Source organism: Pongo pygmaeus, chromosome 14, assembly GCF_028885625.2.
Source record: "Pongo pygmaeus isolate AG05252 chromosome 14, NHGRI_mPonPyg2-v2.0_pri, whole genome shotgun sequence".
NCBI classification, from domain to species: Eukaryota; Metazoa; Chordata; class Mammalia; order Primates; family Hominidae; genus Pongo; species Pongo pygmaeus.
The window spans coordinates 81,784,750-81,799,203 of NC_072387.2; the positions used below are offsets into that span (position 1 = coordinate 81,784,750).

At 36.5% G+C, this 14,454-nt stretch overlaps 2 non-coding genes across 2 annotated transcripts; both read right to left on the reverse strand.

Moving 5' to 3' along the window:
* Window positions 1-1,620: 1,620 nt before the first annotated feature.
* On the reverse strand, window positions 1,621-1,687 carry LOC129012004 (small nucleolar RNA SNORD37). The gene has a single exon (XR_008493513.1). It is a non-coding gene; the product is annotated as a small nucleolar RNA SNORD37 (small nucleolar RNA).
* Window positions 1,688-9,309: 7,622 nt separating this feature from the next.
* On the reverse strand, window positions 9,310-9,419 carry LOC129011997 (small nucleolar RNA SNORA68). The gene has a single exon (XR_008493506.1). It is a non-coding gene; the product is annotated as a small nucleolar RNA SNORA68 (small nucleolar RNA).
* Window positions 9,420-14,454: the final 5,035 nt, after the last annotated feature.

Sequence of the window (14,454 nt, forward strand, 5' to 3'; positions counted from 1 at the left end):
GGGGAATTTTTAAAGTTCCAGTTCAGTATCTGCAAGATACTCTCCTATGTGAGAGGTCCAGGGAGACAATAAACCAAGTGTGAGATTCGGGGCTCAGGTGGGGCCCCTTCAGGGACCCAAGAAACAAAGGATAACTGAGCATTTGGGGGTTGCGGGGGCAGACATTCTTGTCCACATCAACGCCGCCATGTCTTTGAGGGCTCCAGGTGGCACACATGTGGACAGTACATCAGTCTTCCAAGGCCTTCTAGAGTGGGGACTAGTGAGGACTCTTGATGAAGAAGTTCACATAGGAGATGGTGAACAAAACTTATCCTTACACGTGAAGCTACTAGAAGAAATGTAAAAGCATGGAAACTGACATCCTGGGCAAACAGATGGGGGCCAGGCACTGTTAAAAGCCCACTATTAATCTTGATGAAACAACACTTTTACCTGTGGGCTGCTGAGGCCTGAGACATGCATACGAATTATATGTCTATGATCAAGTACTGGTGCACCATAAGTTGTTACAGAAATATAATACAATCTGTATATTACAGTTGATCAGCCAGCCAAATAATTTAAGGATAAATTATTCTTGTAAACATAGAATAATTTTTATTTCAAAAATGTTAAAGTAAAAATTATAACAATCAGAATTTATATTGTTTGAAGCTGGATATTTTTCTAAATCCTTACTTAGAGTGCATCCTCATCTAATTGTCTGGTAAACTCTGAAATATAGATATTATCATTATCATCCTCATTTTAGACTTGAGGAAACTCAGGAAAGAGGTTTGCCCAAGGCCACACATTAGGAAGTATTAATAAAGTATGCTTTTTAAATTTTTTCTCCCCAAATCTACCTTCACAGCAAAAATCAGTCACCCTGTAATGATACACATTTACATAAAGCTTCAGTATATTGTAATATAAAAGCTCCATTTCTCAACTCTTCATCATAGCCTACCCGCCTTGCTCACAGATACCCATCTCAAATGGTCCTGAGAAAAGCAATCTGGTTCAATTTGCTAAGGGGGCAAAAATTCCCAATAAGGTTTAGTGATTGCCACAGTTGGAATGTTCTGAAATCAGGGCCATGTTCCTGTCATGGCAAATTAGGTCAGCATGGTGAGACATGGAACCACGCATAGGATGACGGAATGTAAAAGTACATTATTAGCTGATGTCCTCTCTGTTTTATTTTTCCCCGGTGACATTTAACAAATTGAATGTAAATGTTCAGAAACACACAACGCTCTGTTAGATGGTTTAAAAGACGTACGTGGAGGAAAGAGTAGCACGTGAACTGGCAGGCAATATCATGACATTGACTATTGTGTACATTTCAGAAAATGTTATTTTTCTAAGAATGTCTTTTAGAAGTTATCCTTTAAGTTGTCCAGTACTTTTTTGCTCAAGCTGTTGTTTTTAAGTATGGCAGAAGTAATTCTGTAAACCTCTAGGTGGTATTATAGAAACATGGATGTTTAAAATATACAACCTTGTAATTGGACGTGGTGATATTATTCAAAATTAATAAAAGCGTGAATATTTTAAACTACCCTATTGAAAACCAGAAAATGATTAACTTTTAATTTTTTAATTTTTTAAAGTTTTTCCTTTTTTTCCCAGTAGTCTCAGATGCTAGATTTCTTCAACAGACATCAAGTCAAAGTAAAAAAAAATATTGATCGTCACCTACTATTTTAAGTCTTGTATATTTCAGACAATAAGTAAGACAAAATGGCAGGATAGTTTGGTGGCTACCGATGTGGGCTCTGTAATCAGATTTTTTGGTTAGAATCTTGACTCTACTACTTACCGGCTGTGTGACATTGGGTAAGTTACTTAACTTCTCTGTCCCTCTATTTCCCTGTAGTGTGAAATAAGTTTAATAATACCTCACCAGAATTTTTATGAGGAATAAATGAGTTAAACATACAGAAAGTACTTAGATAACTGCTCAGTATGTAGCAGGTACTCAATAAAAGTTAGCTATTAGTATCGTTTTATAAATGCTTGACTTTTACTGCCGCTTTAATCTAAATATTTTGCAGATAAAACCCAAATGAACCACAACTTCCCTCACCAATGTTAAAGCAAATCAAAACTCAGAGATATATTTAAAAGAAATATAAATCTAAATTCAAAGAGCCTGAAAAATACTTAGATTTTACTGATGTTTTATTGCAGATACAGAAGTATTCACAGAAAAAATTCTAGCACATGTGCTTTCTGAAATAACGTTTGTGTTTGCCACATACATTTTTAAAGGATCTCTGTGACTATTATATACATAAGGATATCACGAAGGAAGCATTTAAGAGTTGCTGCAGTTGTTCAAAGACGAGATGAGGTTGGAATGGACAATAATCATGGAAACAGAGATGCACAAAAGCAGAGATTCTTTACTAAATATTTAATAAATGTAATGTGGAGCTGCTTCCCCACAAATACAAATATGTAGCAATAGAAAAGAACAAGTCTGGGTGAAGATGTGGAGAAATTGGAACCCTCACACAAAGCTAGTGAGATTATAAAATGCAGCCATTTTGGAAAACAGTTTGGCAGGTCCTCAAAAAATTAAACACAGAATTTGCACATGACCAGAGATTCTATTAATACTCTTAGGTGTATACCCAAAAGAATTAAAAACGTATGTCTACATAAAAAAACTTGTACACAAATGTTCATAGCATCATTAATTACATTAGCCAAAAAGTGGAAAGAACTCCAATGTCCATCAACAGATGAATGGAAAAATAAAGTGCAGTATATGCATGTCATGAAATAGTGTGCAGCCATGAAAAAGAATGAAAAAAATTTGGTGAGACAGGGCCTCACTCTGTTGCCTAGGCTGGAGTGTAGTGGAGTAATCATGGCTAACTGAAGCCTCAACCTCCCAGGCTCAGGCGATCCTCCCACCTCAGCCTCCCTAGTAGCTGGGACCACAGACGTGCACCACCATGCTCAGCTAATTTTTTGTATTTTTTACAGAGACAGAGTTTTGCACGTTGCCTAGGCTGGTCTTGAACTCCTGGGCTCAAGTGATCTGCCTGCCTCAGCCTCTCAAAGTGCTGAGATTACAGGCAGGAGCCACCCGTAAGCCCTGCCAGGAATAAAATATTGATAAATGCTACAACATGGATGAATCTTACAAACATTATGTTAAATTTTTTTAAAAACAGTCATATACAACAAGCCACATATTTGATGACTCCATTTGTAAGAAATATCCTTAGTAGGTAAATCCAAAGAAACAGAGTACGTTTGTGGTTGCCAGGATGTGGGAGAAGAAAGAATGGAGAGTAACTGCTAATGGGTACAGGGTTTCTCTTTGGGATGTTGAAAATGGTCTGAAATTAGATAGTGGTGGTAATAGTATAACTCAGTGAACACACTAAAAAATTTGAATTTTACACTTATAGAAGTAAATTGTACAGTATTTCCCTATATTCCATTGAAGCTGTTACTAAAAAGTACAGAAGAATTCACTTACATTAAAAAGATATCTGAAGAGCTACTTATTTACCTCTTCAAAAATGGATGATTTTTAGAAAAATACTGAGGGTCCCCTTATGAAATTTTGCTTGAGGATAAGGAATTTAAACTTCTGGCAATGTAGACTAACAATATTGGTTATCTTCTGGCAGATGCAGCCTGTAGATAACAGTTATTACTTAGTGATGTGTTACAAACAATGAAATAATTCTGAGATCAACCATAGAAAGGAAGAGTAATTAAAAGTTAACCAACATCACCAAAAAATAAGAAATTTTTTTCATAGTACTTAAAGCAGAAGTGGACTAGGCTTAAAAATAAAAGATATTCTTATACAATTAGAATGATCACCCAAGGAACAACTGGCACAATGTCTGGTGGAGTGAAAGAGGACTGATCTAAGCTTTCTACGTCATCTTTTTAAAAAGCCAATTGGATACGCTTCACACTCACCAAGTTGTTTTGTGGTCGCTGAAACTTGTATACCCTTGAGCTTTATACGAGAGGAAGATGCACCCAAATACTCGGAAGTTGAAAACCAAGAAGATCTTCAGCTTTACAAATTGCAGCATTATGACATATTTTAAAATTTATTATGTGCTGTAGGTATTTTACTAAATACTTTTCTTAATGCATTTATTGCAGCTTAATAACTTTAGGTATATTGCTATAGAAGGAGGCTCGAATATTCTTGCCTTTTTTCATTGTAAAGTCCATAAACACCCATAAATGCACCAAAGCTCTTGAAATTATACATACGGATTATTAGAGACGAAGAATGATACAGGATCAGATCATTGTTTCAGTTTTATGTCTATCACTTTTAGTCTCTTTCTCATTCCACTGTGAAGCAAAGAACTCTCTACAACAGCTCTGAACATTATCAGGATGTTCTCTCCCATCCAAACTGTGAAGGAGGAGATAGGGAAATCACAGAAAAACAAATTACACTCTGTCACAGATTCTGTTTCAGGATTATAAAAATTTTTCAGTTAAGTGTACCAGGTTATCAAGGTGGTAATTTCATACTTGCTCTGAAACATTGAAAATATTGATAAACTTAAAATATAGGTGTTTGGCTGAAAGAATGAGCTGGAATCGGTCCTAAATACTTTTTGGCAGAAAGAATAGGAACCTGCTTCTTCAAATCTTGTAATGATGCCAAATGTTCTCTCTTTCATCAACTTTTTATTAAAAATGTCCATCTTCCAAGTGTAAAATAATAGTAATTAATTAAAGGTAGTACAGCAAATGCTGTATATTTTTTCTAAAATTTCCATGCCAAGTCGACTCAACCTTTATGCTGTAAAAACATATTTATATTTTCTGTGATTAGTTAAATGAATGTATGCTAAACCAATCATTCTCCTTAGGCCTAAAGTAGGTTTGGGTTTTTTTTTCTCTTAAATGAAGAATGCTTTTCTTTTTCTTCTCTTCTTTGTTTTCTTTTTCAGATGCACCTGTTACATTTTTACCACCACATATCAGGCCCAGTTTTATGTCCAAACAATCTTCTAGGCATTTTTGAACATCTGCTATCATATTTGGTCTCCTAACAAAAGAATTATAAGGGACCCATGGGTGTCAAGGTCACAATTTTGTGGCTTCAAAAATAGGAAACAGGACACAAGTGATCCTGACAGGTAAATTGTCCAAATGCAGCTACCTTGGAGATATGGTGCCCAGTGGAAATAGCACTGTGTTTGTATTCAGAAAAACCTGGAGTCAAATCCTAACCACCATGCCCTATCCCCACCCCCATCTCCCTGGTTCTTTTCCCAGTTGTAAAAAGATGTAAATGCTACATATTTGTTTGTTTGGTATTTGTTAGTTCTACTTCCTTTCTATCTGATGGCACCTTCATATTGCATGACATTATATACCATGCGCATTTTTTTCTGTTATATTCTAAGCTTTGATAGCAATTGTATTAATGACATAGCTGTATAAAAATTTGAAATGTTATTATGTAAAGAAATCACTATGGATGAGGAGAGAGCTTTCTGATAAGCTCCAATTTTAAAGAAACATATTCAAAAAAGAAGGTAAAGTCCAGACAGATGGCTGTCAAAGACTAACAAAAGGACTTAAAAAGCATTCATAGGTTCAAGAAGGTCTAGGAGGAATAAGCCCACTGCTTAAGACCCTTGGAAACTTAAACTCTTCAATTTTGCTTCTGTCATTGTGAAGAGAAGGATATCAACACTAAAAACAATTGCTTCTGATGTTAGAGTTCTGTGATTCTATGTTCGTACTCTATCGTTGGTCCCAACACAGTGCCTGCCACATAGCAAACACTCATTGGAATGTAGAATGAATGAATGACTAGGATTAATATTTTCAGAACTGCATGGCTTTAAAAAGATACAAATTTGTGGAAATGTAAGTTACATTAAGGAGGTATCAAATACAATTAAAGCTTAGAAAACCAAAGAGGCATTAAAACAATTATCTCAATGAAATGACACATTCAAAGAGGAAAGGAAAAATTCTAATTGATAGAACAAATATGATTTTAACATCAGAAGATTCTTTCTTTTTTTTTTTTCTTTTTTTTATTATTATTATACTTTAAGTTTTAGGGTACACGTGCACAATGTGCAGGTTAGTTACATATGTATACATGTGCCATGCTGGTGTGCTGCACCCATTAACTTGCCATTTAGCATTAGGTATATCTCCTAATGCTATCCCTCCCCCCTCCCCCCACCCCACAACAGTCCCCAGAGTGTGATGTTCCCCTTCCTGTGTCCAGGTGTTCTCATTGTTCAATTCCCATCCATGAGTGAGAACATGCGGTTGATGTTTTGTCCTTGTGATAGTTTACTGAGAATAATGATTTCCAATTTCATCCATGTCCCTACAAAGGACATGAACTCATCCTTTTTAATGGCTGCATAGTATTCCATGGTGTATATGCGCCACATTTTCTTAATCCAGTCTATCATTGTTGGACATTTGGGTTGGTTCCAAGTCTTTGCTATTGTGAATAGAGCCGCAATAAACATACGTGTGCATGTGACTTTATAGCAACATGATTTATAATCCTTTGGGTATATACCCAGTAATGGGATGGCTGGGTCAAATGGTATTTCTAGTTCTAGATCCTTGAGGAATCGCCACACTGACTTCCACAATGATTGAACTAGTTTACAGTCCCACCAACAGTGTAAAAGTGTTCCTATTTCTCCACCTCCTCTCCAGCACCTGTTGTTTCCTGACTTTTTAATGATTGCCATTCTAACTGGTGTGAGACGGTATCTCATTGTGGTTTTGATTTGCATTTCTCTGATGGCCAGTGATGGTGAGCATTTTTTCACGTGTCTTTTGGCTGCATAAATGTCTTCTTTTGAGAAATGTCTGTTCATATCCTTTGCCCACTTTTTGATGGGGTTGTTTGTTTTTTTCTTGTAAATTTGTTTGAGTTCATTGTAGATTCTGGATATTAGCCCTTTGTCAGATGAGTAGGTTGCGAAAATTTTCTCCCATTTTGTAGGTTGCCTGTTCACTCTGATGGTAGTTTCTTTTGCTGTGCAGAAGCTCTTTAGTTTAATTAGATCCCATTTGTCAATTTTGGCTTTTGTGGCCATTGCTTTTGGTGTTTCTTTCAAAGAGATCATATATCCACATGTGTAATTTCAAGAAAGGTAGGCACGGATAAAATCAAAATAACCCCATCTACCTCTAATTATACCGGAAATATCTCAGTTCCTAAATCTGATTTCTTATGGTCTTATGGTTATAGTTACATTTTGCTTTATACTCTTCTCCCCATGAGATACAAGAAATTATATCTATAATTGCATTGTATTGTTGGTATTTAGTGCATCAAGTCTTCAATTTACTGAGTAAACTAGCAAATTAAATGCTAAGCTTCTTTTTTCCAAATAAATATTATTCCATTTACTCCAAATATATCAAAGATGCATTCCCATAGCGAAAAAAAAAATAGAAAAAAGTTCCCAGAAAGCTGAGTGGAAATTTGTGATGAGGGAGAAGTTAAAGACTAGCTTCTCCCCATGACAAAAACCTTGTCCTAAGCCATTAGAAACTTGTAGAACCAGCAGTTCACTCTTCAGGTCAACCAAGCATTCTTAATGCTGTTTTGCATTTCTTTTGGCAACAGTCCACTGCATTTTAACATTTGACATACTCCTTCCCTTTTGCCTAGCCCTGTAAGTCACAGGACATTTTTCTGTGCCTGGAAATCAATTCTGTTCTCCTCCCATTCTATTACTCAGATAATAAGATACTAGGAGTCAGTCAACAATCTCACACTTCAACCCTTCACACTGCAACCTGAAAACTGAAACTACAATTGTAACCACAACTAAGTTGTACTGCAACCTGAAAAGTTTAACTTCCATGTTAACATAAAACAATTCCTATTTTTAAAGTCTATAAATTAACTTTTTTTGCTTTATTTGAAATGAAAAAAATTAAAATAAATTTTATTTATTTTAGAGAAGAATGAATTAAAATACAAATAGTATGAGAAGAACAAATTAAAATAAAAAATCAACCAAGTTTTAGCAGGTTGATATATATATTCAGCATTGTGGAAAACTCTCTGAAGATATTTCTGTCTTAATGTTTAGCATTTTAGGAGCTCTTGCTCTGTGTAAGGTATGGTAATTGGTGTCATGAGGAAGATAGAAGAAATGTCTCTGCCACATGAAATATATAATCTAATTGAAGAAACAAAACCATTGAAAGGTTTTTAAGTTGCACAGCATAACAGAATTATATTCTCGGAAGTAGAGGACTTGTTAAATGAATGGGACAGGCAAAAAATACTAATTCAGAGTTATAATTAAGAGCACACAGCATCACTTGGGCTGGACTGAATTTGGAAGGCTTCACAAAGAAGAAAGGACTTGCACTGCGACTTGAATGATGGATGGGATTTATGGAGGCAGAGAAAAAGGAGTGCATTTCAGGCCAGCAAAATTGGTTTAAGCAAAAGCATAAAATTAGAAAAGTTCAAGGCAGGTTAGGGCAGAGTTTAGCTGGAGTACAAAGCCAAGGAAGTGAATAGTTAGAGCTGTCTGCAAAGGTTGCAGTGATGGTCAAGGTCTTATACTGTCAGAATAAGCCATTTGGACTTCTGGTAGGCTGTGGGGAGTCACTGAAGTCTTCAAGTAGGAGAATGACAAGATTGAAGGAGTGCTTTATGACCAACTTGTCAGCAATATGAATGATGAATTGGCAAAAAAAGAGACTACAAGTAGGATGAATAATTAAAATTAAAAAGCTTCTATAATAGGAGAAATGGGAAAGATGATAAGAAGCTCAGCAAGAATGTTGGTACCAGTAGAAGGGAGGATCAGGGAAAGAAATGGAATCAGGAAACATTTGTGTGATGGTGGATTTTGTTTTTGGCATTCTTGAGGAGTTTATTCGGGCAGACCCAGGGTGAGGAGGGCCCTGCACCTACAAGGTGTTGGATCTCTTGTGGTGGAGTGTAGCTTGTGCTGGCGATGTGGGACCCAGTAGGACAGTGGGAACTTAATCTTGGAGTTATGGAACTGTTTGGTGGGTAGCCAATGGCACTTGCTAGCCAAGATCTCTTCCACCTTCATGATCTGAATCTAGGGGACCCAGGTACAGCATCGGGCACCCATTTCTTGGTCTGTAGAATGGGGAGGGGACAAGATTACTGCATTCGTTAGGTTCTGGGCATTTGGCAAACCTCCTATCAAGTGCCTGCCCAATAACCTGGCACATCCCATCAGCACAGCAATTGCCTGAGGACCCCAACTTGGGGCTGACTTGGGGACTAAGTGGCTGCAGCTGCTGGTCCCAGCAGGAACTTGCCACGAGGGGTATAAAACCTCCAAATTCACTTTAAGGGGCACGAGCACAGCTCTCTAAAGGTGATGAGATCCTTCAATAGACATTGTGAAGAAATAATTGACAAACAATGGTGACTGGTAAGATCTAGGAGGCAAAGAACACCCATGACATCAAACTTTGAACCGGAATGACTAAGACAGCGTCTTACATTTGTGTAGCAAACTAAAATTAATTTGCAAAACATGTTCATCCTGGAAATAAAGAAATGGAACCTCTGATAGTAAACATTATCCCCTTGGAGGATGGTACAAAATGTTCTTTCGACTACCTAGTAGACAATTTAAAGCTGCTGCTAGGCTCATGTCCTCCTGCTCAGCTATGGAACATGGCTCTTTATAGTTCCTCATACTTATACTGAATCGTCCATTCCTCCTTTGATCAAGCATGGATTGAACTGGGCTGGGTGATGAAGACTTCATGGGGCCCATTCTGGACCATGCAAACCCAGAAATCTGGAATTGAAATCTGGAAGAGTGTCAGCTGCAGTTCCTGGAAGACTCGGGGCTTAGAGAGACATTTGTGGGACTCTATGAAGAGGCTATGTAAATATAATAGACTAAAGAGGGTGTAAGAGGAAGAGGAAAGGAGGGAATAAAGGAGGACGAGGAGGAGGCGGAGGAGAAGAAACTGGCAGATACGCAGAGAAAAGCAATGACAAGACACCACTTAAAACTACAGAGGAGGGAGTATCTGCCTTTGTCTGGCTTACTCGACCAGTTTCCTGCTCCCTAGTGAGATCCAGCAGCTCTTCCTGCCTGTAGTTCATACCAATACTCTATATCCTTCCTCACATTTCTCCTTTTGCTTAACCTAGTTTAAACTGGTATCTGTGTCTTGCAACAAAATTATCCCTGGCAAAGAAAAATTCATCCTACTATCTCAAGGAGTCATGAACCAAAAGAGAGCAGCCAACGAGAGAAGCTGACTTCAAGAGTAGATAACCAGGGAGAAGGGGTACAGTTTCAAACATATTTATGCATCTAAGTGTGTCATTGGAATTACAGGAGTGAAGCTAGGGCAGGAGTTGCAAACGTTGATTTAGTTGTCAGTAAGTAAAGATGATGGTAGAAATTCTCTTACCAGTGAGCATGGAGTAACAGAAGACAGAGACCCTTGCCAGGAAGGGGAAGAAAATGTGGTAGAAGTGGTCCAAGAGTTTGCCAGATTTCCAGGAAAGATCCTTTAAAATGAGATGCAAAAAGGAGAAAAGCCATGCTTACCCTGAGCCATTTTCTTTACCAAAGGAACAAAAAACACATCTCTTTTGAAATAAAAGGGCTTATAAAACAAATTTTATGAAAATGAATAGCTTCTTTTAATGAGGGCAAAAATAAGTAAATGTGGGTTAAATTTCAGCTGTTAAAAGTTAAAGCTTAAAATTTTATTTTGACCATAATCTTTCTATGTCAATTTCTGGAAACATCATCACATCTGCAATGGACCAATCTCTTCTCTCATGGAAGCTGAAGTTCATCTTTTTCCATGAACTCTTCCCAGGCAGTAACAGTAAAGTAGTGCAGTCTATGGTCTTAAACATGAAAAATATTTCAAGACTACCCCAAATAAACACATATATATGTTTGAGATGGGGTGTTACTATGTTGCCCAAACTAGTCTAGAACTCTGGGCTCTAGCAGTCCTCCTACCTCAGCCCCCTGAGTAACTGGGATTACCAAATAGACATGTTTTTAATTGAATACTAATGTCTTAATTATACTTTCATGCACTATTTTTAAGTCTTACAATATGACAGGAACAGGTTTGACATGTCATTTGACAGGAATGTTACTGCATCAACAATATTCAGCATGTGCCTGCTATGTGGAGTGGGGCAAGAAAAAAATTAATCAGTTCTAAGAACCTCGAAGCAGGACTGTTTGATACTCAAGGTTCCGAATTTAGCACCATGCTGGAAGTGCATTTGTAGTTTTGATCCTTAAATAATAGTGCAAGAAACTCTCTAAAACTATTATTACACTTTACCTAAAGTCCTGGATCTATCTTTAAAAAATAATTTGTTTTCAGCAAGTGTCTAAGAACTGTGTAGAATTCAACTAAATCTTGTAATTCTGGTCTGCTACGTGTACGTTAGGGGAAATGTGTCCTCTTTTAAATACAAATATATTGAACTTTAGCTCAGGAACAGAACGGAAATTTTGTAAATAATATCAGTGTAGTTCTCTTATTTCAGAGGTTTAAAAAGAAGCTGTTTAAACCATAAAATAATCAAAGAGTTAATCTTGTTTTATTATTATAGGAACAAAACCCACTGGCAACCTTTAACTATGTTAATTTTCAAACTTTCAAGTCCTTACTCAAACCACAAAGCCAGCAAACTAAAGGTAACCAAAGGGGCTGTTTGGTAAAGACAGAAATGAACTATGCCTTTTGAAGTGTTTCCAGGGAAATGTGTTTGGAATATTTAAGTCCCAAGTGAGTTACAAAGGTTATTCATTCACAAGTGAGATAAATTCATAGCTGTCAAATTGTCTGGATTCTCTGTGTGATCACCAGGGCTTCAAATCATTTATTTTTTTACAGCAAAAGTTCAATATTTTCACAGCTTCAAATTTGATTGTACTTTATAATTTGAAAATAAAGAATTGCTTCTCTTCCTCACCTGCTCACTGAAGCAATAAAAGGCTATGAGTATATTAAAGCATTTTTTTCTCTTCCATTGTATTTTATTTCTTTAGTATAAAGTCAAATGTTTCTAAATTGGATGTTTCTACTAGTGAAATAACTGGATATGATTAACAAAGAGTCCAGTTTTACCAAACAGATGGGGTGGGGAACTATTGCAAATATAAATTTTACAGTGTTTTCTATTTGACTGTACTTTCTGTAATAATTGAAAATAAAATAATAGTTCAAAAGCCTCCCTATATAAGTTTTGCCTTTTTTTCCTCTGTCTTTTAAGAACTATCAGAGGTAGTTCAGAAAGAAAGGAAGAATTTTATTTTAATTGCTTGGTAACACTAAAATCAGGAGTTAAAAGGAGGGTAAGAATCCTCAAGAAAGACAACAATGTTGATAAGATACCTCTTAACAAAATACTTCAGAGGAGACAGGAATGAGCTGTGGCTACTGGCCTGGTTAACTTTAGATTCTTTTCAGCTCCAAACATACGGGAGAGGAGACGGCTCCAGGGAACACTAGCCAGGCCTGACCTCCTCTGCTCCCAGAGGAAAACAAGGAGCTCGGAGTGCTCTGAGGCAGAGTGATAAAGCCACATACTTATACATACACCTGTTTGGCAAAGAAAGCCAAAGAAAGCAGCTTGTAAAAACTGCTCTGTAAGTCCAGACATTTCTGACTCTAATGAGAAGAGAGAATCATTACCACTCACAATGTCTTACTGATGACCTACTAAGTAGAAAGCAAAATAAGATGTGATCCTTGCCTTCAAGCAACATGTAATATCTTGGGGGAGGCCAAGCATATATTAAAAAAAAAAAGCTTAGTTACACTTTATAACAGCAAATGTGAAGTAAAGGGGCACGTGCTGGAGTAACAATAATTGCTGGAGGAATTTGAAATGAGCCTGAAGGAAGGAGAGCACTGAGCTAAGTGGAGAGGAAGGGAAGGAATTATAGGCAAAGGTAAAGAAGCCATGAAGTTGTGCAGGTTGGGTTTGAGAAATTATGAATAGACCAGTTAGGTTGCAGCAGAGGACCCATGCAGAGACATGGTGTGATAGTGGGACAGAAGGTTGGGAAGTAGATAAATGCTAAATAACAGAGAAGTTAAAGGGTTTGGGGCATTGTGCAGAGCCCCTGAAAGCCTTTACCAGAAAGATATCATATGTGAAGTTGCATTTTTATTTAATTATTTATGTATTTATTCGAAAGAAGGTCTCACTCTGTCATCCAGGCTGGAATGCAGTGGTGCTATCATAGCTCACTGCAGCCTCGAACTCCCACGCTCAAAGTGATCCTCCTGCCTCAGCCTCCGAGTAGCTGGGACCACAGGTGCACACCACCAAGCCGAGCTAATTTTTTTTATTTTTTAGTAGAAATGGAGTCTCACTTTGTTACCCAGGTTGGGATATTGTATTTTTGAAACTACTATTCTGGTGTAAATCTATAGGATGGAAAGATAAGGAGACATGTTAGAAGGTTATAATAGACATGAGATGATAATGATTTGGAGATGAAGTGTGCTAGGAGATGAAGGAGGAGATGAATGGCTAAAACTTAACAAGTTTTTAGCCACGCTACTAATGTCAGACACACTGCTAAGCATTGTAAGATACATGAATATGAAAGAAAGGACTTAAGACTAAGAAAAGGTAACAGATAAGGTCAAGTCTAGGATCACTTTCTGAACAATGACATCTTCTGCACACAAGAGAAATATCTTCTTTGATGAATGATGGAATATTTATCCAAATAAATCCAGCATTCAATTAGAGGCTCATTTAAAAGTTCAAGTCATATTCAATTTTCTGTTTGATAATCAAGCAAAATTAGATGTGATCTGAGATATAACAGATATAAATAATCATATATATCTAGTATGTATACAAGATTTTGTCCTGTAAAACAATTTACACAAGATTTTTAAAAGATCAAATATTGTTTTTTGATATATTTCCTAATACTGCCCAACTTTAGTTCAGGTTTCTCACACTTCACTAATATTTACGATCTTTCATTGTTTATAAATCAAATGATATTTTAATGACTTTAAAGAAGGTGGCTTTCCAGAGATCCAATTGTAAATCACTCTGTAAACTGAAAGGACTTTTTGTAATGGGGATTTACTTATATTCAGAAGTTAAAGTCTTACAATAAGGAAAGATCATCTGTCTGTACAGTCTCTTAAGTTCTTTGATCAAAAAGCTGAGCGAATCTCAATCCAAACAAAAGTGAGAAAAAAAAAAAAAGAATGAACCCATTGTGGGCAACTTGAGTCTGATAGATTTATTAGCTCAAGGTGAGTAGAAATAGTATCTTATCTGAAGGCAAAATCACATTTAAAGGGTTGCTTTTAATTTGTAGTTCAAGAATATTATAAAATATTTTAAAACACAATTATTAACTTTAATTTTTTTCAGGAAATGGGAATGATTATCACTGGACCCAATTTTAAAATATAATTATGAAAAAT